Consider the following 20770-nt stretch of genomic DNA (forward strand, 5'->3'; position numbering starts at 1 on the left):
ATGATTATGATACTAATCATCCATTAATCAACAAGCTAGTTTAAGAGGCATACTAGGGACTCTTTGTTTGTCTACATATCACACATGTACAAATGTTTCGGTTAATACAATTATAGCATGATATATAAACATTTATCATAAACATAAAGATATAAATAATAACCACTTTATTATTGCCTCTAGGGCATATCTCCTTCAGTCTCCCACTTGCACTAGAGTCAATAATCTAGTTTATATTTGTAAAGATATAACACCTTGGCCTTCTGGTGCTTTATCATGTTTTGCTCACAGGAGAGGTTTTTTAGTCAACGGATCTGACATGCTCAGAACCGTATGTATTTTGTAATTCATTTGCGTCTCAACGCATCACTCATTTCCAAATGAGTCGGTCTTTAAATATGTTTGGTCTTCTGGTGGAACCTTAATTCCGCGGTCTGAAATATGTCACTAATATTGTCACACAATATAGCTTCAAAGTTCTGACTCTGTCAGAAATACACCAAGTTCTCAAAGAACCTCTTGACTTAACATCCTTTGTCATTGTCAAAACAATGACATACTCTGCCTTCTTTTGTAGATTCCGTCACAATATTTAGAACTCTTCTAAATCTAGCATAGACAACTTCTAGCTCATTTTGCTACCTTTTAAACAACACTTAGTCTAATTTGAGATTGAAATTATATTTTATATGTGACAAAACCAATATCGGTGTAACACCTTACAGCGATTTGTTTGTCATTTCTTCATACAAAAATATATATATATATATCCTTAGTTCTTCTAAAGTACTCAAGGATATTCTTACCGTTGTCCAATGATCATCATATGAATCATTCTGGTATATGCTCATAACACTTTATAGCACATGATATCTGATTGTGTACATATTATTCGTGATCTATAATCACTCATGTGTTTTTACTCATTGAGTGTCAGATACACTCAAGTCTTGTTAAAACTTAACATGACAAGAATATTTTCTTAATGTTTCTATATTGAACTATTTCAATATCCATTCTATGTACTTTGACTTAAACTTATTTTGTGTTTCAATCTATCTTCATAGATCTTGACACTAAATATGTTTCAGTCCAAATCCTTTCATTGAAGTTAATTTTCAATGAAACCTTTTAATCAAGTATATAATTACATCATTTATAACCAACTATATGTCATCTACATAAGTATTATAAATATGTCTCAGTGCTCCCACTTAATCTCTTGCAAATGCAAGCCTCTTCATCGTCTTTGATGAAATCAAAAACTCTTTGACTATTTCATCTGGTGAAGATTCAACTCCGCGATACTTACTTCATCCAATTGAAGTTCGTATACCTATCTAGTATTCCACGGACCAGCAAAACTCTTGGTTGTATCTTGTATACACCTTTAATACACACTTCTGATAAGTAATGTATTTTGCCATCCTTTCTAACATATCTCATAAAAGAAATATGTAGTGATTACTAGAATAATCCATATAGACTATAAGCATTGCTACGAAAGATCTAATCTTGTCGTAGTCAACTCTTTGAACTTTGTCGTAAACAACTTTTCGACAAGTCAAGCTTCTTCAAAGATATTTTATCCAAGTCCATCAATTTTATAGATCCATTTACTTTCAAAAAGTATTCATCTATCTTGGATTTCATGGCGTATAGCCATTTAACGGAGTCAGGGCCCATCATAACTTCTTTGTTTGTAGTTGGTTTATCAATTTGTACAAAATCAATCCTTTGTTCACAAATCATTTATTTGATCACAAAGTAAACCATACCTACAAGATTCAATATGTACTTCGATCTCCATGGCTAAAACACTTTGTAGTCATGGGAGCCATGATCGTTATGGCCGCTTCCGAAACCAATTCCGATGCTGCGCTACTTTGATCATTATGCTCGATGTTCATAAACCTTATCAAATTATATTGTCCTCCCACTCAAATACTTCACTAGAAACAATTTCTGGAAATAAGAAACATTGACAAACACTTTTGTCTTTGTGTTGTGGGAAGAATTCCCAATTAAATCTCTGGGATAACCAACAAAGACATTTATCCGATTTTGGTTGTAAACTCTTAGACCAAAATTTAAAGAAAAGACTATTAGGGTTTATACCCATACCATAACTTGTATGGTGTCATTTCAACGGATCATGATGATGCTCTATTTAGTGTAAAAGCGGTAGTCACTAAAGCATAATCCACAAAAATATAATGGCGTCATAATATTTTATCTCATCATTAATCCAACAAAGTTTGGATACATATCTCGGATACTATATCATCATTATGATACTCCAAGAAATGTGAGTTGTAGAACAATTTCATAACTCTCTTAGATGTTCGCTAAAACTCGTAATTCAAATATTTCCACCATGATCCAATCATAGATATTTGATTTCTATTACGATGATTTCCACTTCATACTGAAATTTATTTGAATCCATTCAAATGTTTCAAACTTCTTCCTTATTGAATATATCCATATATATATACTCAATTCATTGTTGGAAGTTTTTATGAAGTAGAAGAATCTCCCGCACACAACTATGCCCAGTGAACCACATACATCAGCATGTATGTTTCCACTAAGTTAGTTGCCCGTTCAACTCTTGGCCTATGAACGGTATTTTAGTCATTCTTTTTAGAAAAGATTTGCAAGCGCCAAATGATTCAAAAATCAAATGACTCCAAAAATCCATTTGCATGGAGTTCCTTCATGCATTCCTTTCTAACATGACCTAAATGGCGGTTCCACAAATAAGTGGAATTCAAAACATTTGCCTTATGGCATTTTAGCGTCGTTGTTATGTATGTGTGTTTCACCATTAAGATTTATAATAACTTATCCATCGTACATGGAGTAATGTCATAATTTGAACAACTCATTGTTTTCATTTGACCAGAGCAAAATAACAATTATTAAGTTCTTTATTATAAATTCTAAGGGCTAGATAGAATGCCAACGACGAACATAAGAACACTTTATTTTGTTCCAGACGTGCATTCCTATCATATTCCTTGTTAGTCACTTAGGCCATTGTATTCTTGTATTGTGTTGTTTTGTATGACACTTCATACCAACCAATATGGTACTAATACCCAAGAATTTCATTGTGTGACTTAACTAGGAATACAACCATAACATGTATATCATTTATATACACCCGAGCTAGACTTTCTAGTCTTTTCTTTTCTTTTGCCAAAATATCTTTTGCAGCTTTCTTTTAGCTTTCCTCATTATTCAGAAAAACATTTCAACATCAATAACTTCTAGGTTTGTTTGTCAAATACCAATAACCTTGAGGTTCTTACTTTTAAGTTGATCATCATATGACAAGTGTTTCAGATTTCACTATTAGTAAATTTGTAATACGATGAAGAATTTCACTCATAATTTTATCCATCAATTCATGATAACTTTCTGAGACCATGTCTGTACATGCTAGGCTCATAAAGTTTAAACCTTAGTATTCGCATATGCAAAACTGGCTTGCACCCGTTGGAAGCACACGTAGAATCTATAACACCCGTTCATCACGTGATGCTTCGAAACGACGAGTCTTAGCAACGGTGCATACTAAGGACAATCACTTCATGGATATGCGAATATCGTTAGTGCCCCAATAGTTGGAGGATTGGGACGCCTTGCGTCTTCAACCTTCGTACATTCCCATAAAACTTATGAGTTTATGTAGTCTCACCAAATTTATATTCTATCATCTTGCAATAAGGTCTTAGATATCACATATATCTCGTACCTTGATTATTTCTCGAAAACTAAATTTTCAGCTCCTTACTTTTCAAACAGATTTGAACTTCAAGTTTCACGGATACAAGATAACTTTAGGTACTAATTGAAACCATAGCTCTCTGAATCAACAAAGTGAGTTTCACTAAAAGTTTGCAATAGGACTTAATCATTTCTCGATTCATTAACAATACGGTACCAATCCGTAAAGTTTCTAGTCAGATTTTAACAGTATTTCTATCTCAATTATAAGACTAGCGCATAGTAGTAAACGGATGCCAATACTACAAAATTAATCCAAAATACTACTCAGACTATGTTTATGATAATTAGTTCATGTTTTAATCTAATTACTAATGAACTCCCACTTAATACAACATCCCTCATAGTTGTTAAGTGGTACACGATCCAAATCCACTACACCAAAACCGATCATCACGTGAGATGATGTAGCTTCAATAGTGAACATCAAAATGTTGATCATATCATCCATATGACTCGTGTTCAACCTTTCGGTTTCCGTTGTCCCGAGGCCATGTCTGTACATGCTAGGCTCGTCAAGCAAACCCAAGTATTCCGCGTGTGCAACATGGCTTACACCCGTTGTATGTTGAGTTTATCACACCCGATCATCACGAGATGCTTCAAAACTACGAACAATGCAACGGTGCATACGAGGGAAGAACACTTTATTATCTTGATATTAATGTGAGGGATCATCTTATAATGCTACCGTCGCGATCTAAGCAAAATAAGATGCATAAAAGGATTAACATCACATGCAGCTCATATGTGATATGATATGGCCCTTTTGTCTTTGCGCCTTCGATCTTCATCTCCAAAGCACGGACATGATCTCCATCATCAATGGGCATGATCTCCATCATCGTCGGCGTAGCGTCAAGGTTCATGGCGCCGTCTTCATGGTTGTTCACCTCATGTAGCAACTATTACAACTACTTTGAAATACTACTCAACATGAAAAATAAAGACAACCATAAGGCTCCTGCCGGTTGCCACAATACAATAATGATCATCTCATACATATTCATCATCATATCATGGCCATATCACATCACCAAACCCTGCAAAAACAAGTTAGACGTATCTAATTTGGTTTGCATATTTTACGTGGTTTAGGGTTTTCGAGTAAGATCTAATCTACCTACGAACATGAACCACAACGGTGATACTAGTGTTGTCAATAGAAGAGTAAGTTGAATCTTCACTATAGTAGGAGAGACAGACACCCGCAGAGCCTCTTATGCAATACAAGTTGCATGTCGAACGAGGAACAAGTCTCATGAACGCGGTCATGTAAAGTTAGTCCAGGCCGCTTCATCCCACTATGCCACAAAGATGCAAAGTACTCAAACTAAAGATAACAAGAGCATCAACGCCCACAAAACCATTGTGTTCTACTCGTGCAACCATCTATGCATAGACACGGCTCGATACCACTCGTAGGATAACGTTGCATAGAAAACAAAAAATTTCCTACCGCGAACACGCAATCCAAGCCAAGATGCAATCTAGAAGATGGTAGCAACGAGGGGGTATCGAGTCTCACCCTTGAAGAGATTCCAAAGCCTACAAGATGAGGCTCTTGTTGCTGCGGTAGACGTTCACTTGCCGCTTGCAAAAGCGCGTAGAAGATCTTGATCACGATCGCTTCCGGCGCCACGAACGGGCAGCACCTCCGTACTCGAGCCACACGTTCGGTTGTTGATGAAGACGACGTCCTTCTCCCCGTTCCAGCGGGCAGCGGAAGTAGTAGCTCCTCCTTGAATCCGTCAGCACGACGGCGTGGTGGCGGTGGCGGTGGAGATCTCCGGCGGAGCTTCGCTAAGCGTGCGGGAGAAAAGGAGGAGAGAGGGGGCGGCTAGGGTTTGGGAGAGGGGGTGGCCGGCCACCTAGGGGTGCGGCCAAGCTATGGGCTTGTGGTTGTCATCCCCCTCTCCTATGCCCCTCATTATATAGGTGGAATCCCCAAGAGTTGTAGTCCAAGTCTTCGAATAAGACCCCAACACCAGAACTTCCCAAAGGTGGGAAACCTACTCAAGGAGGGAGTCCTACCCAAGGTGGGACTCCCACCTTTTCCTTAGGTGGGGTGGCCGGCCACCTCTAGGTGGAGCCCACCCGGGACTCCTCCTTTAGGGTTTGGCTGGCTAAGCTTGTGGAGTCCTTCCGGGACTCCACCTTCCATAGTGCGTTTCTTCCGGACTTTTCTAGAACCTTCTAGAACCCGCCATAAATGCACCGGATCATTTCCAAATTTGGAATATGACTTCCTATATATGAATCTTATTCTCCGGACCATTCCGGAACTCCTCGTGATGTCCGGGATCTCATCCGGGACTCCGAACAAATATTCGAACTCCATTCCATATTCAAGTTCTACCATTTCAACATCCAACTTTAAGTGTGTCACCCTACGGTTCGTGAACTATGTGGACATGGTTGAGTACTCACTCCGACCAATAACCAATAGCGGGATCCGGAGATCCATAATGGCTCCCACATATTCAACGATGACTTTAGTGATCGAATGAACCATTCACATACGATACCAATTCCCTTTGTCACGCGATATTTTACTTGTCCGAGGTTTGATCTTCGGTATCACTCTATACCTTGTTCAACCTCGTCTCCAGACAAGTACTCTTTACTCGTACCGTGGTATGTGGTCTCTTATGAACTTATTCATATGCTTGCAAGACATTAGACGACATTCCACCGAGAGGGCCCAGAGTATATCTATCCGTCATCGGGATGGACAAATCCCACTCGTTGATCCATATGCCTCAACTCATACTTTCCGGATACTTAATCCCACCTTTATAACCACCCATTTACGCGAGTGGCGTTTGATGTAATCAAAGTACCTTTCCAGTATAAGTGATTTACATGATCTCATGGTCATAAGGACTAGGTAACCATGTATCGAAAGCTTATAGCAAATAACTTAATGACGAGATCTTATGCTACGCTTAATTGGGTGTGTCCATTACATCATTCATATAATGATATAACCTTGTTATTAATAACATCCAATGTTCATGATTATGATACTAATCATCCATTAATCAACAAGCTAGTTTAAGAGGCATACTAGGGACTCTTTGTTTGTCTACATATCACACATGTATAAATGTTTCGGTTAATACAATTATAGCATGATATATAAACATTTATCATAAACATAAAGATATAAATAATAACCACTTTATTATTGCCTCTAGGGCATATCTCCTTCAAGATGACCAAACAGGACGGAGAGAACAAAATGTTAGCAAAAGCTGACCAAACTAGGTCGTCAACCAAGTTCAGTTGTCAGGTTTCCGCACATGGATGTGGGAAACCCTATTTGAAGCCCAACACATGCACGTCTACGACGGGTGGGTGGGGTGGGCCGGCCCATCACGGAATGGTTTTTTGGATTTTTGCATTTTCTATGGATTTTATCTCTTTTCTAGTTTTTGGTTTTTCGTCAGGTTTTTGTTTGTTCGGTCGGGTTTTTTGAACTATTTTAACTTTGAACCTTTTCAAGTTTGATCTTTTTTAGATTGGAATGTTTTAAATTTGAAACTATTTTATTTCCTAATATTTTAAATTTAAACTTTCCAAATTAAAATATTTTCAAATTCGAATAGTTTTTTAATTCAAACAGTTTTTCAATCTTTTGAAACCAGAAAAATCGGATGTAGATAACCAGCGAGCCGACTCCAACGAGGGTGACATACTAATGGGCGGGCCCATTCAGCGGACCGTGTAGGCATGCACTTGTAGTGCGCGGGTCGGAGAGGTGCTACAGATGGGAGGTGATATACATGGACCGATGCAGCGCTCACACCATGCCGCACACCCCAGGCGGGTGTTTTGGGGCGGCCCATGATGTCTTCTCTTTCCTTTAGTTTTTCGTTTTTTCTTTTCCTTTTCTATTTTTTCTTTTCCTTTCCTTTTCTATTTGTTTCTTTCTTAAAAGCTAAATATTATTAAATTTGATTTTCTAAATCAAATTAGAGTCACTTGCAGACTTCTTCAAATTGTTGTAGCGTAGTATTGTGGTTTTTTCAGTAAAGACCCCGACCTATAAATATTCACAGCCCGGTTCGAAAGGCTCTGATAGTAGAGCTCAATTCGGACAAAATATTCAATTGGAATGGATTCACAATAAAATAATTCAAAAAAAATTCTCTGAACATGTTTTAAAATTTATTTATTTTAGAAAAAATAATAATTTTAATCTAGATATTTTCAAAATTCGAACAATTATCGAGCTTGATCATGTTTTCAAAAAAAATCAAGTTTCAATAATTTTAAATCTGCACATTTTTCAAATATGAACATTTCAAAAAGTTTAACATTTTTTTATTTGAAACATTTTTTATGTAAAATATATAAATTGAATTTTTAAAAACTGCATAATTTTAAATTTGAAACATTTTTTCATCTTACAAGAAAAAGAAAAAAAGAACAGAAAAAAACATGATTCAAAAAAAAGGATAGCATCGAACTGGGCCGAGCCCTACCAAGCGCGGCGGTGCCCGGCGCAGGATAGGTGCCAACCTTGAACGGTGTATAGGAAAAGGCTCGCGCCAGGCTTCAAATATGATGCCCCCTGGAATACATCCATCTTTTTTGGTGGGTATCGATGTGGCAGCCATTTGCTTGGTGAAGAGGTGGGCTACTACTTGGAGCTCTTCGGCCAGAATTGGCTTAGTGAAGCTGACCGACGCTGGGTGAAGGATGCATAGATCCAGCGAGGAAGGTAGAGGCGGCATGACTCAGACCATCCGCAGTGATGGACTGGTGCCGTTCAAAGAGCAAAAGATGGATCCACACCTGTTGAGTTCGATTCAAGAAATTGCCTGTTGTGTGTACTTCCATTTGTGAGCGATTCAAGAAATGGTTAGCTCTCCCTTACGGTCCACTGCAAGAAAAGGAATGAGCGATTTTGGGAGTCTTTGGTTGATCGATCCAATCGGTAGAAGTACTGTATTTCCCAACGTATTTTGGTGTTAAAATAAATAATACAGCTGTAAAGAGAGAAACAGGGCAAATTAGAAAGAAATCAATCTAATGTGTGGAAATTATCAAGCTAAGTAAAGTGTGGCAAATTGTAGAAGTCTGAAATAAAACGTGGCAAATAGTAAAATCTCCCAATAAGACATGCCAAGCTCTCCCCAGTTAACTTTTTTTCCTTCGTGTCTAACCGTAGGCGCAGCAAATGGCCAAATAAAATGAAAGTGTATTTCTTGGAATAACCAGGATGTTTGTTTGGCTCAAAGAAATTCTGCCGAGTTCGATAGTTGCAATGTGTGGAACCGACTTCAAGACTTTCTCTCTCCTGCTTTGACAGGTAATTAAGTTTCCCAAAGGATACGATGGACGATATCTAAGGATCAATGATGGCGTGGTCTACAAGTACGTACCCACGAGAACCAAGAGGAGTCGGAAGAACAAGATACAAATATGAGTTTCTTTCTTTATGCCCTTTATCTATAAATAAACTAGATGATTCCCCGCACGTTGTTGCGGTAATATATTGTCAATCTTATGAATGGTACTTGCGTGTTGCAACGTTTGTTGTTGTGGGATATTAGCATGAATAAAACTTGAATAAAAGGAATTGTTAGAGGGAAACAGTAGGAGATTTCCTCAATGACAATTTATAAGGAAAGCAACCTACTGTTATAACCATCCTTTTTGCAAGGAATTCAGTTGCTATATTCAAATAGGCTAAATTTCATATTACAGATGCGCGGGCGTACTCTATGAATATCTTACACAGAAGGTCAACTACTTTTTGGCTGCACCAACTACAAAGAATGTGTATCGAAATTTTATTGTCATTTTTTTGTTGGTGCAAGGTTCTTTCTCAAAATTTAGGAGCAATGACGAACTAATGGATCTGTCCTGAACACCATGAGGAAACCACAGCTATGTCAAGTCACCTTGAGAAGCTGCACATAAAGTAAAAGCACATGTTTTAGTGAAATTGGTTTAACATTATATGGGACATTGTTATTCAATTGCAGAAATGGAAATGAGAGAAATATTTACTGAATTGATTATTTATCCAATGGCAGCTCTCCATTTGGGATCATGCTTATAATCCAAGCACCGACTAATATGTGTTACCACCTCATCATTTGAAAGGATGCGCTAGCTGCTTACCATCTGTAGACTGTAGGCAGCGTGATCATGAAAAGGAACATGCCTCCATTTAGACTTGATGTATAGAATGTACCAAGTGTAATCATTTAGATATGAACGGAACATGCCTCCATTTACTACTTAGTGTCAATATTTACACTTGTTCATGAACAGGCCTTCTACATATATAATCCTCACAGACAAGTGCAGAGCGTGAAATATTGACATTAGTGGAAAGTAAAAATATAATAAAATCGTGAAGTTGAGAGTACCTGACCTGGTAACCTGAGATTCAGTAATGTCAAAATCATGTTGAACAACCACACAGAATAAACAATCTTACACCAGATAAATTGATAGTGCTAGATGGTTGAATGGTAATGTATATTTCTGTGTTCTTCTGTAATCCAGAATTATTAGGTTGGTGGTCATAAAAATAATTCTGTGTTCTTCTGTAATCCAGAGTTATTAGGTTGGTGCTCATAAAAATCAAGTTAAACATGTCTCCAACAAAAATACAAAATATATGTTGATATGAGCCTGTACAAATGTATGGTATCACATGTTGAACTGCCATGTGTTTCAGATAACCTTCAATCTTTTGGATAACCTGCAATCTTTTGGATAACCAATAATAGAGATGAATACACGTGCATTAGAGCACAAAATAATTTTTCTGACGGTAGTACCCTGAACATGAATTTCAGAAACAAAACATATTTGCTGCTGCTAGCTCTATTTCTCAAAAGAGTAGAAATATAATAATAAATTCATAAGTGGAAGCTCTGTTAACACACAAATGTATGACTCTGTATCTGAACATACTCAAGGACGTCATGGGAAAATAATAAGCAGGCAAGTGCAAACGGTACCAGCAGAAACCAGATATCGACAAAGCTGACTTCAAATCTGTCCCACACCAATTCAAGCTCATCGATTTTCCTAGTACAAAATCTGTGGACTCTCAGAGGCGCGGTCACGAAGTTATAACGATGACAACAGAGCAGCTCATCAACCAAACTGCTGCTAAATAAAATCAGAATATCAGAGTAAAATGCATTTGAAGTTGATGCAATACAACAAATAAAATCAAGACAGATAATTATAGAGCATGGCAGGAATTGTTATCAAGCACGACAGTAGATGGAAATATTGGGACGCAAACAGGCTTTGCCAGTAATGTGTATGAAAGATGTGCATCTTCAAACTAAATTTTTGTCAACACCGCAAATGGATAAATCCAAACACTCTGATTCAATATCACACTTGGTATTACCTTTGCTTCTAGAGTTCCTTAGTCGAGTAATGCCCACCGAGGACTCCTACTGCTAGTATTGCTGATAGTAATAAGACTTCGACACTCGACATTCAAATCCAGATTAGGGGTTTGATGCAGGGAGAACCGAGAAAGGTTGATGCAGGGAGAACCGAGAGAGGGTGGACTGGTGACACGGGGCACAAATGAGGTGGGCGGAGAAGAATAAAAAGGCAGCCCGCCAGCGACTGCTCGCTTGCCTCGCCGGCTCAAGCGATTCATTTTCCACCATTACTGCGGCGAGGACTCAATAGGCACTGCACATATCGTGGGAGAGAGGAAGAGAAAGAGGCCGTCGGCCGCTTCGTTTCTTTTTCGATCAACCTCCGTTGCTTTTTTAGTGGGCCTTATGCGCTTAGCTGCCTTATTAGCTTCTCATTGCTGGTTGGAAGAGGATCACCGGTAGAGGGCTTTTTTAGTGGGCCTTATGGGCTTTAGCTGCAAAAAGGCGGTCACGTTTGATCTGCATGGTTAGTACTAATTGTTGCTGACGTGGATGACAAAGGACGCATGGGGCAGACTTGCTGACGTGGGAGGGCTGCATGTCAAGAGAAATAGTTAGTGGGGATCACCTATTTAGGTATTATAGATTATAGATTCCGTTCTCTGGAGAAAGGACGGTAGGTAAGTTGGCAGTAGTACTTTTTTGCTTTGGGTTCTCAAGCTGAATTGATCTGTTCTTGTGGACAGATCTCCGGTATGCTGCGAGAAAAAATAAAAAAGATAAATCTAGCATGTTTTGCAAAAAATGATGATTGACGTGTTCAACTTGTGGTTAACTAGTGCTTACCTCAGAGTGCTAACATCTTTATTTGTGTGGGAAGAGTTCTTCGTCGATCTGCTTCTTGGTTGGTGTAGCAGCTGATGCCTTGGCCTTTCTATTCTTACTAGTACAAATGTCCGTGCGTTGCTACGGGTCTTCAAATTTCATTTCTCAATGCACATATATAATTCACAACTCATTATAAAATTCAAAACAAATCAGAGATATCGCAATGTACTACATCATGATAATACTGATTGCAATCATACAGAGAGGTGGAAAGGGGACTAACATACGGAAGTAGTATGTATGAAAATAAATCATACAATCAATTCCTTCCTCTTGGCCACTCTCCAACTTCATTTGGAGCGCCTCCAATAAAATATTCAATCTGTGTATCTCTGTTCAACAATTCTGCAAGATCATGAAAAGCAACATCATCACAACAATACTCACTCACATCTCTCCACGCTCAAGTCTCTCCACTCTCAATCTCTCACGCAGCCACAACATACCAAGCTTAAAAAGCCGCACCCACCCTAGACTTGATCAAGATGAGATCAAGAATTCAAGATAATAGTATCCCTCCATCCTCATAGTCGACTCGGTGTGGCATCCAGTTCATACCAAGCTTAAAAAGCCGCAATCTCAAAGAAAGATTAAAATCTTGAGCACTACATGAACTTGATGTATTAATCGATCCCTACCCAAAGTTACAGCTATCCTTACCATTGCAAAGATGGTTTTTCCGAGGTAACGGAAACAAATTATATTTTAATTAAAGTCGTCAAAACCTAACTTTTAATGTGGCAAAAAGTGTCCAGCTTTAGAAACTGCTATAATAGGAAAATATAGTTGCATTCAGCTGCAACAAATTGTTCCCACACGGAGTAATGCACTTGTTATGTTTTCTCCAAAATTACTTGGAAAATAATATAAAATGAATTGCTTAACCGGCTTCAGTAGTAGGTCATTCACCACCACTGCAACCTAAATATTGCATGGAGATAAGCTCAGTATCAATTACCGTAAAACCATTCAACCTTTGTTAACTTAGAAACATCTCATATTTAATCAAGCACCTTATTGAAATGCTCGTATTGCCTGTTCCCAGGGCAAAATACAGCATAGTTAAAATCCTTGAGCCAAGCTTGCTTCTCCTTCCTCTGCTTCACATGCAAAAATAAAGGGAAAACTCATAAGGAGTTGTAGCGACCAGTGAGCACATGATAACTGAATTTTTTTCACAAAACTCGTGTTATCAGTGGGTTCCCCGTCGTCATATTTGTGGTCATTTAACATAATTACTGGCACAAGTTGTTGATAAAAGAATCTTACTACGAATGCTAAAGTTGGTTGCATTCATTTTCCAGTCAGATGTTAATATTTCAGCAACTTAGCCCTCTTAACTATCCATTGTTTCTAATCTTTTTTCGCAAGCATCTGCACTACACAACAATATCTTCTCGAGGTATGAGGGCAACCTACATTATTTCACGACAAACATCAGATCTTCAGCTACATGGAAATTTTAAGATATTGTGTAGATACCGGGTTACCTGGACTCCTTGATCAGGCTAGGCGAGTGTAGCAAGCATTTGTCGTGCAGTTCATGTAGCTGACTTCCGATGTGCTCTTGTCTGCATTCCCATACTTTTGGACCTGCTTTCCTTTCATGACCAAACACATTAGTAACCTGGTGAACTGGGTAAAGAAGTCACGATGAGCCAGAGTGTTTTTCGGAACTGTGCGTGTCCTGCCTAATTTCCATCTTTTTCGGGTGTATGCCAACCTGGATTTCTGTTGCCATATAGACATATACAGATCAATAAGATAGGGTGGAACCTTATTTTGTATCATAGGATGCAACGGTATTAAGTGGCAGGTACTATAGTTGAACAACCTCCTCTTTGGAAACAATTGTACACAATATGACATGCCAAAAAGTATGTTGAGTAAGTGACTTTATGACCAAGAGAAACCACTAAGATAGTAAAATTACCTTTGCCATCAACTCATCATGTTCTAGGTAATCAAGGTCAGGTAGCAGTAAATGGGGTACCCACGTGGAAAAATAACAATGTGATTAGAATGTAGGCAATAGGACAAAGAAATTAGATCCGACGGTAGAAATACTGTATTACTTCCTAACAATAATCGGCAGAAAGAAATAGCTAGGCTATATGTCCATAATTTCATCCTGAGTAGATCACATTTTCAGTTGAAGAACTGGTATAGAAAAGTGAAAGGTAAAAACTTCTAAAGCCAAAAAAATTACCCTAATTCTAAATCTAGTGCCGATGTACGATTTCTCAAAATAGATAATGATGGAGTGCAAAAACATATCACTTATGTTCTGACTAATGAAAGTATATCATGATAATATGACATATCATTGTGCCATGGCTAATTTAATTCATCTCGGAGCAACTTCTGAACATGATATGGGGCGTTGGAGGCCCATCTTAGCTACTTATATTTTGTGTGTTTTAAGGGGAAATTTAAATGCTAAGTGCAGCACCTTCACTTTTCTCTTTTCTCTTGAATCATGTACTGCAGTGGCATTTCCATTGTCATCATAAGAGCCAGTTGTCCTAGTTGTACGATACTTGCCGCCGCATCCGGCACTTGCTGAAGCAGCAACACCAGCTCCTGGGTTCCTAAACCATGATCCCACCTTGGCACCTTATCCTGAATTAGTGCAAACAAATGGTAAAATCATCAAACATAAATAAATGCAAAGCAATAACTGAATCTAACTCAAACCAGATGCAAAGCATCATTACATGATCTGCATCCTTGTTCTTCTCCTCTATTTTGCCTTTTTTCTTATTCGTGTTAAAGTTGTAGAAACAAGTCGAAATCAATATTGTACCTACAGGGGGCTCATGTTGGCTTATTGGTTTCAAGTAGGGCATAATATACAGAAAACGGCATATCAGTACAACTGATAATTGATTCAAACTACCCCATATTTCCTAATACAATTAATCTGACTATAGCAATGACAATCACAGTCGACAATTTGCTCCTTCAAGTCTTTCTAATTACCTAGATTACCTAGATAGTTCACGGCACCAGCGGCACACGTCGATGGAGCATGGAGATGTCCACCAATAGCACTCAGCAAGGATTCCGCGGCGCCCGCGGTGAAGACCAGGCGGCAGCGATCAACCACACCCTGCGCGAAGGCGGCAGCGCCCACAGTGAAGGCCCAGCGGTTGCAGATCCCTGTGAACGAAAGCCAGGAGGGCATGTGGAGGCGGGTGAATATGCTAAAGTTGAGCTCCCATATCAACTTGCAATGCTCCTACTTAAGCTCCTTCTCATTCTTGTTCTGGTTCCTACCCGGTAACCCACCTCATCTCCCTAGCTGCGAATAATTGGCACAACAAATCATCACCCATCATGTAGGCAAAGAAAATTCATACAAAATGTATAGTTGCAGGAGCAATAGAAGACTTGCTTTCAGGCAATCAATATTATTCAAAGAAAAAACTGAAAGTGAAGAACCTCGTATCATGGTTAAACAATAATACGACCATCTGTAGCCTCTCCTCAAATGTAGCATGGAGATGATTATGTCCAGATATACGGAAACAATCTACACATGATTCACATGATTGAGAATTCAGAGAAAAAATTGAAAGTGAAGAACCTTGTATCATGGGTGAACAAAATAATACGACAATCTGTAGGCTCTCCTCAAATGTAGCATGGAGGTGAGTATGTAGAACTATACAGAAACAATCTACACATGATTCACATGATTAAGAAATAATTGAGGAAAATGCAGACATAAACAAAGATAAGATTATGAACAGGAAATTGACCTCTATGGCTCACCATGGAAAGTCTCCCATATTGATTCCCAATTCAATAACATTTCCGCCGGCTATGCGTAGAGGGTTGTGCTGGAATATTCTGGGGGCACCGGGCAGAGGTTCCGCGAATCAAGCCTTGGGGTTGGGGGCGGTGTTGAATCTTGCGTGGCCTCTCGCTGCGGCATGCAGGCCGTTTCTCCTGCGGCAGATTGACCGTGCAGGTGGTACGCAGGGCCATGGACTTCTCCACGACCAATGAGCTCCGGCTATGGCCGCCGCTGCGACGGGAGCGAGGCCCGATGTGACCAGACGGTCGCTGATGAGGGAAAAGGTATCCGGCACCTCCTCGCCAGGCCACAGGGTCCTGAAGAGCTGGGTAGCTACATCAGGAATGTCAGATAGATTGCGATCTATGGCGCGCATATGAGACACCCGCGCGTTAAGCGCGACCAGATGGTCGTTGGGCGTCCATGGCACGGTAAGATTCGCTTGGCCTTGGTCCTTGCGGCGCGCGTCAACCTTCTTAACAGCATACTTCTGTGAGTCCGGAAAGAGGCCTGCACGAAGAAAGAAAAAGGCTAAGGAAGAGAATCCGGAAGAAAAAGAGACCGGAAGGAAAGATAACGAAAAGAAAATAGAGTTGGAGGAAAAAAGGCTCGTGTGTAGTAGTCAAAGTATGCAAAGGAAAAAGACTCACGGTAGGCAAGTGTGTCAGTTTGCAGGATCAACTGGTTGCATTCCTTATGCTCCTCCTCCAGCCGCGCGGCTTTCTCCTCAGCACCCTTCCGGGCTTTGGCCAGCTCCTCCAGCTCAGCCCGCAATACCACGGTGGCATTGTCGGCGTCCTCCGCAGCCTCGTCCATCTTGGCCGCTGCATCAGCTTCAGCGGCTTTGAGGGCCTTGGCATGATCAAGCCCCAGCTGAACGAGCTGGGACTTGAGCTCCTGGTAGCTGGTCTTGTGGGCGCTCAGCTCCTCCCGATGCTGCCGAATGAGCTGGTCCTTCTCCTCTGCAACCCGGAAAAGAAAATATTAACAAGATTATGCTAGTAAATATGAAAAGGAAACCAAGGTAACAGGAGAAAGGAGAAAAGTTATACGTTGGGCGGTGGCGAGCTGCTCCTTGAGAGCGTCAATGGAAGCTTCCGGGATCACTGTTAAGCAGAAATTGCGAATGTTAGGAGGAAAAAGGTTTCCGGTAGGAAAGGTGCCTGCGGAACAAAAATTTACCTTGGCACTTATCGTGTGCCTCAGCGAGCTCCCGATGCTCCCATAAGAGCTCCTCAAAGAGGGCCTTCCGAGCGTCAGCCGTGAGCTATTCAGAAAGAAAAAATGAGTTAAGTTTTGCGCTAAGAACAAAGTTCTTAACCCGAAACTCGGGGTCGGCAGCGTCGGTTTTGCGCGTTTCTAAGATAAGTTTTGCGCTAAGAACAAAGTTCTTAACCCGAAACTAGGGATCTGGCAGAGTGTCGGTTTTGCGCGTTTCTAAGATAAGTTTTGCGCTAAGAACAAAGTTCTTAACCCGAAACTCGGGATCTGGCAAGTGCCGGTTTTGCGCGTTTCTAAGATAAGTTTTGCGCTAAGAACAAAGTTCTTAACCCGGAACTCGGGATCGGCAGTGCCGGTTTTGCGCGTTTCTAAGATAAGTTTTGCGCTAAGAACAAGGTTCTTAACCCGAAACTCGGGGACGGGCAGTGCCGGTGTTGCGCTAAGTTTTTAAGTTAAGTTTTGCGCTAAGAGCTGCGCTCTCACCACAAAACTCGGGACTCGGGAAGATAGACAAGATAGAAACCGGCATGAAACTAAAGAAAAGATAGAACAAAGCCGAAACGAAGAAACCGGTAAAGATTGAAAAAGTTAGTAGAACGTACCATCAAATTGTTCGTGGCATCATACCACGCTGCTGTCGAGCTCTTTCACGGCGCCGCGGAGCCGCATGAAGTGCTCCTCGGAAGACCGGTCCCCGACAGGGTCAGTGTGCCGGCAGCTCTGTCCTTGCCCGGACCGCGGGTCGCCGGAGTCATGTCCGCGGCGTTCCACTTTTGGGCGTAGGGCGAGGAGATGCCCCGAGTCCCGGCCTTGGCGTTGGAACTCGGTAGTCACGGCCAAGAAGACCGTGGCCTTCGTGGCGGTATCCCTGGCGGCCTTGGAGACGTGCAGCACCAGAGGCTGCTGGCCGACGGAAGGGGTGCTGGAGGCCGTCGCTTTCCCCTTAATGAGCTTGGAAGTCTTAGGCGGCGGCGCGGTAGGAGCGGCCCCGAGAGGCTTGGCGCGAGGAGCACCTGGCGGCGGCATGAGGATGGTTCGTGGAGAATGGGGAGCGCTGGACGCATCACCCGGTTTGGAACTTTCCGGCGCAGAAGGTTCCGGCGCGGAAGTTGTCATCTTTTCAAGGACGGGGAGCCGGAGGCTCCGCCCGCCCGGCAGCTTCTTCTTCTCGGCGCCGATGTTGCCGGCGCCGGTATCCTGGTTCTCCGGGAAGAAGGAAAGATCCTCCTCCGTGCGGTGATCCGATGATAAAGGGGCCGCACGCCCGAACTTGTTGTGCCCCGGACGGGAGGCAGAGGTGTTGCCGGCACCGGATGGTGTCGGGCTTGAGCGAGGAGGAGGGGTTGAAGTCCTTGCGGAACCTTCAGAGCCCGATGGCCTTGGGCCAAGCTTGAGCGCAGGGCTGAGAAAAAGAAAAAAGGATAGTTGGAAAAGAGCAACCGGAAAAAGAACTTGGCAAAAAAGAGGTATTGTTTAAAATGAGAAACTTACCCGGAAGTAGTTGGCATCGCCTTGCGCCCGTAGCGGCGCACGCCCACCTGCTTCTCCCCCACGGGCTCGGTCCGGAAGCGCTTGGAGGGAGGGGCCTGGCTGGGACCGGCATTAGATGCCGGCTGCTTGTTCTTGTGGCCCTGGGACAAGAGTTTGTCCACAAACTCGGAGCCGGCCTCGGCGCGCAGGGGCGGCACGTGCTCGTGGATCTATGAATTAAATATGGCTAAGAAGCAATTCACAGGAAACCAATAGTGGAAAAGTAAAAGAAACCGGAAAAGAAAATACCTCAAGCATGGTCAGGTCATCGGAGGACCCGGTTGGCTCCGGCGGAGTCCGGCCAAGATGCGCAGCCGGGGTCTTGCCCATCTTCAGATCCTTCCAAAAAATGTAGGGATCTGGGTCGAAGGAGTCAAGGGCGCGCTTCTGGCAAGGTCCTCGCCGCTCTGCTTCAATGAGGGGGAAGCGGTCCTTGGCCTGAAGCATAAAAAAGAAGAAGATTAGCAAGAGCAGAAAGTTACCGGCCAAAAACAACCCCAATCGCATAATCCCTTACTTCTTGGGTCGGAGGGTTAGTAGTGCTGAGGGGAAGGAGGCCCCATTCCCAGTCAAATGGCATAGCAGTTTGGCAAATCTGGCTAGCCTTGCGAACAACGTCTTTCTTGCTAAGGGGACGGCCTGTGATCTTGGTAGGATCACCTGGGCCATACATCTCGCTCATCCTATGCGCACGGCGCTTCAGAGGAAGCACCCGGCGTGAGATAAAGGTGCGGATGATATCATCCGAGCAGATGTTGGTCTCCTTCTTCAAAGAGGCCAAGAAGCGTACCACCCGGTTGGTTTCAGCATGGTCCGTCTTCGGGTTGTAGCTCCAGTTGGTTTTGCTGGGAGGCCCCGCTTGGAAAGGAGGAAGATCAATAAGATCGGCACGGCCGCTGTTCTTCACGTAGAAAAAGGTTCCTTGCCAGACACGACAGGATTCGAGGCCGGCAAACTTAAGGAAGGTGCTCCCCTGGCGAGAGCCAACGATGCAAGATCCGCACTCCACGGGCGGCTTGGGCTTAGGGATCTCCTTGCCCTGGACGGAGTTAATCCGCAAACAAAAGAAGCGGGCAAACGTCTCACGAGTGGGACGAATGCCGATATAGGCCTCCATGAAGGTGGCATAGCAAGAAAGGTAGAAGATGGCGTTGCCGGGAAGATGGTGAGGTTGGAGTTTGTAGAAATCTAAAAACTCCCGGAAAAAGGGAGAGCGGGAAGGCCGAAGCCACGCTCAAAGTGAGCAAGAAAAACAACATATTCACCGGGCTCGGGGTCCGGTTCGATTTCATTGCGAGGAATCCGGCAAGTGACTCCTTCCGGAATCCTGCGGGACCGAGTACAACCAATCGATCTCATATTCGGTGACACCGGAGCCCATCCGAGTCTCGGCGGTGATTGGGGAAGGCTCGCGCCGGATGATTGGCCGGAGCTACTCGGATGCTTCGCCGCAGCTACTCGCTTCAAGGTGGCTACCGGATGCTTGGCTAAAGCTACCGGATTCTAAATGGCCACCGGACTCTTGGTGGCTACCGGATCCCTGCTGGTTGCCGGATTCGGTCTCCATCGGATCTGAAGCCGTGGATTCGCCGGGAGATTGTCTACGGCGCTTAGCGGGAAGAGAAGTAGAAGGTGCGGAGGAAGATTCCTCCTCAGACATTGGATGGGTAGGCGAAAAAACAGAAATCCCACACTTGGACCCCGCGTGAAGATCTACGAGTAAGAAGAAAACCAAAGAAAAAGAGGAAATAAGAACACCGTAGACCCAAGATCTAAAAAGCAAGCAGATGGCGAGCGAAGTAAGATTGGAATTAACCTTGAGCGTCGCAGTCACTGAGGAGGACTTTCGCCGGCGAAGGAAGGGGCCTGCGGTCGCCGACGAGCGCCGTCGACGGCGAGGCGTAGAAGGTCACGAAGAAGCAAGAATGCAGCGCGCTCGAAGAAGGTGCTGCAGAAGATTCCCGCACGACGAGGTCCGGCGGAAGCACGGCGTGAGTTCGCCGGGCGCCGGAGCTTGAGCAAGCGACGGCGGACGGAGAGCGGCGGAAGCGCAAAGGCGAGGAGCACTGTGCGCGAAGGATGAGGAATGCGAAGAAGAGGAAGAAGAAGGGGCAGTTGTGCTTATAAAGGAGAGAGAAGATGGGCTGAAAACCGCTGG

General features: G+C 42.5%; 1 long non-coding RNA gene across 10 annotated transcripts; it reads right to left on the bottom strand.

Annotated features, from left to right (window-relative positions):
* Window positions 1-11107: 11107 nt before the first annotated feature.
* On the bottom strand, window positions 11108-16087 carry LOC124667936. Of its 10 annotated transcripts, XR_006991481.1 has the most exons (7): window positions 15051-16087; window positions 14512-14681; window positions 13993-14015; window positions 13550-13790; window positions 13073-13156; window positions 12018-12404; window positions 11820-11929 (listed from the first exon to the last, which is right to left on the bottom strand). It is a non-coding gene; the product is annotated as an uncharacterized LOC124667936 (long non-coding RNA). The 10 variants fall into 10 exon arrangements; XR_006991484.1 differs by adding an exon at window positions 11108-11765 and having other exon boundaries at window positions 11870-11929; window positions 13550-14681; XR_006991485.1 differs by having other exon boundaries at window positions 13550-14681; window positions 15051-15363; window positions 15837-16087.
* Window positions 16088-20770: the final 4683 nt, after the last annotated feature.

This window comes from Lolium rigidum, chromosome 6 (genome assembly GCF_022539505.1).
Source record: "Lolium rigidum isolate FL_2022 chromosome 6, APGP_CSIRO_Lrig_0.1, whole genome shotgun sequence".
In the NCBI taxonomy this organism is placed as follows: Eukaryota; Viridiplantae; Streptophyta; class Magnoliopsida; order Poales; family Poaceae; genus Lolium; species Lolium rigidum.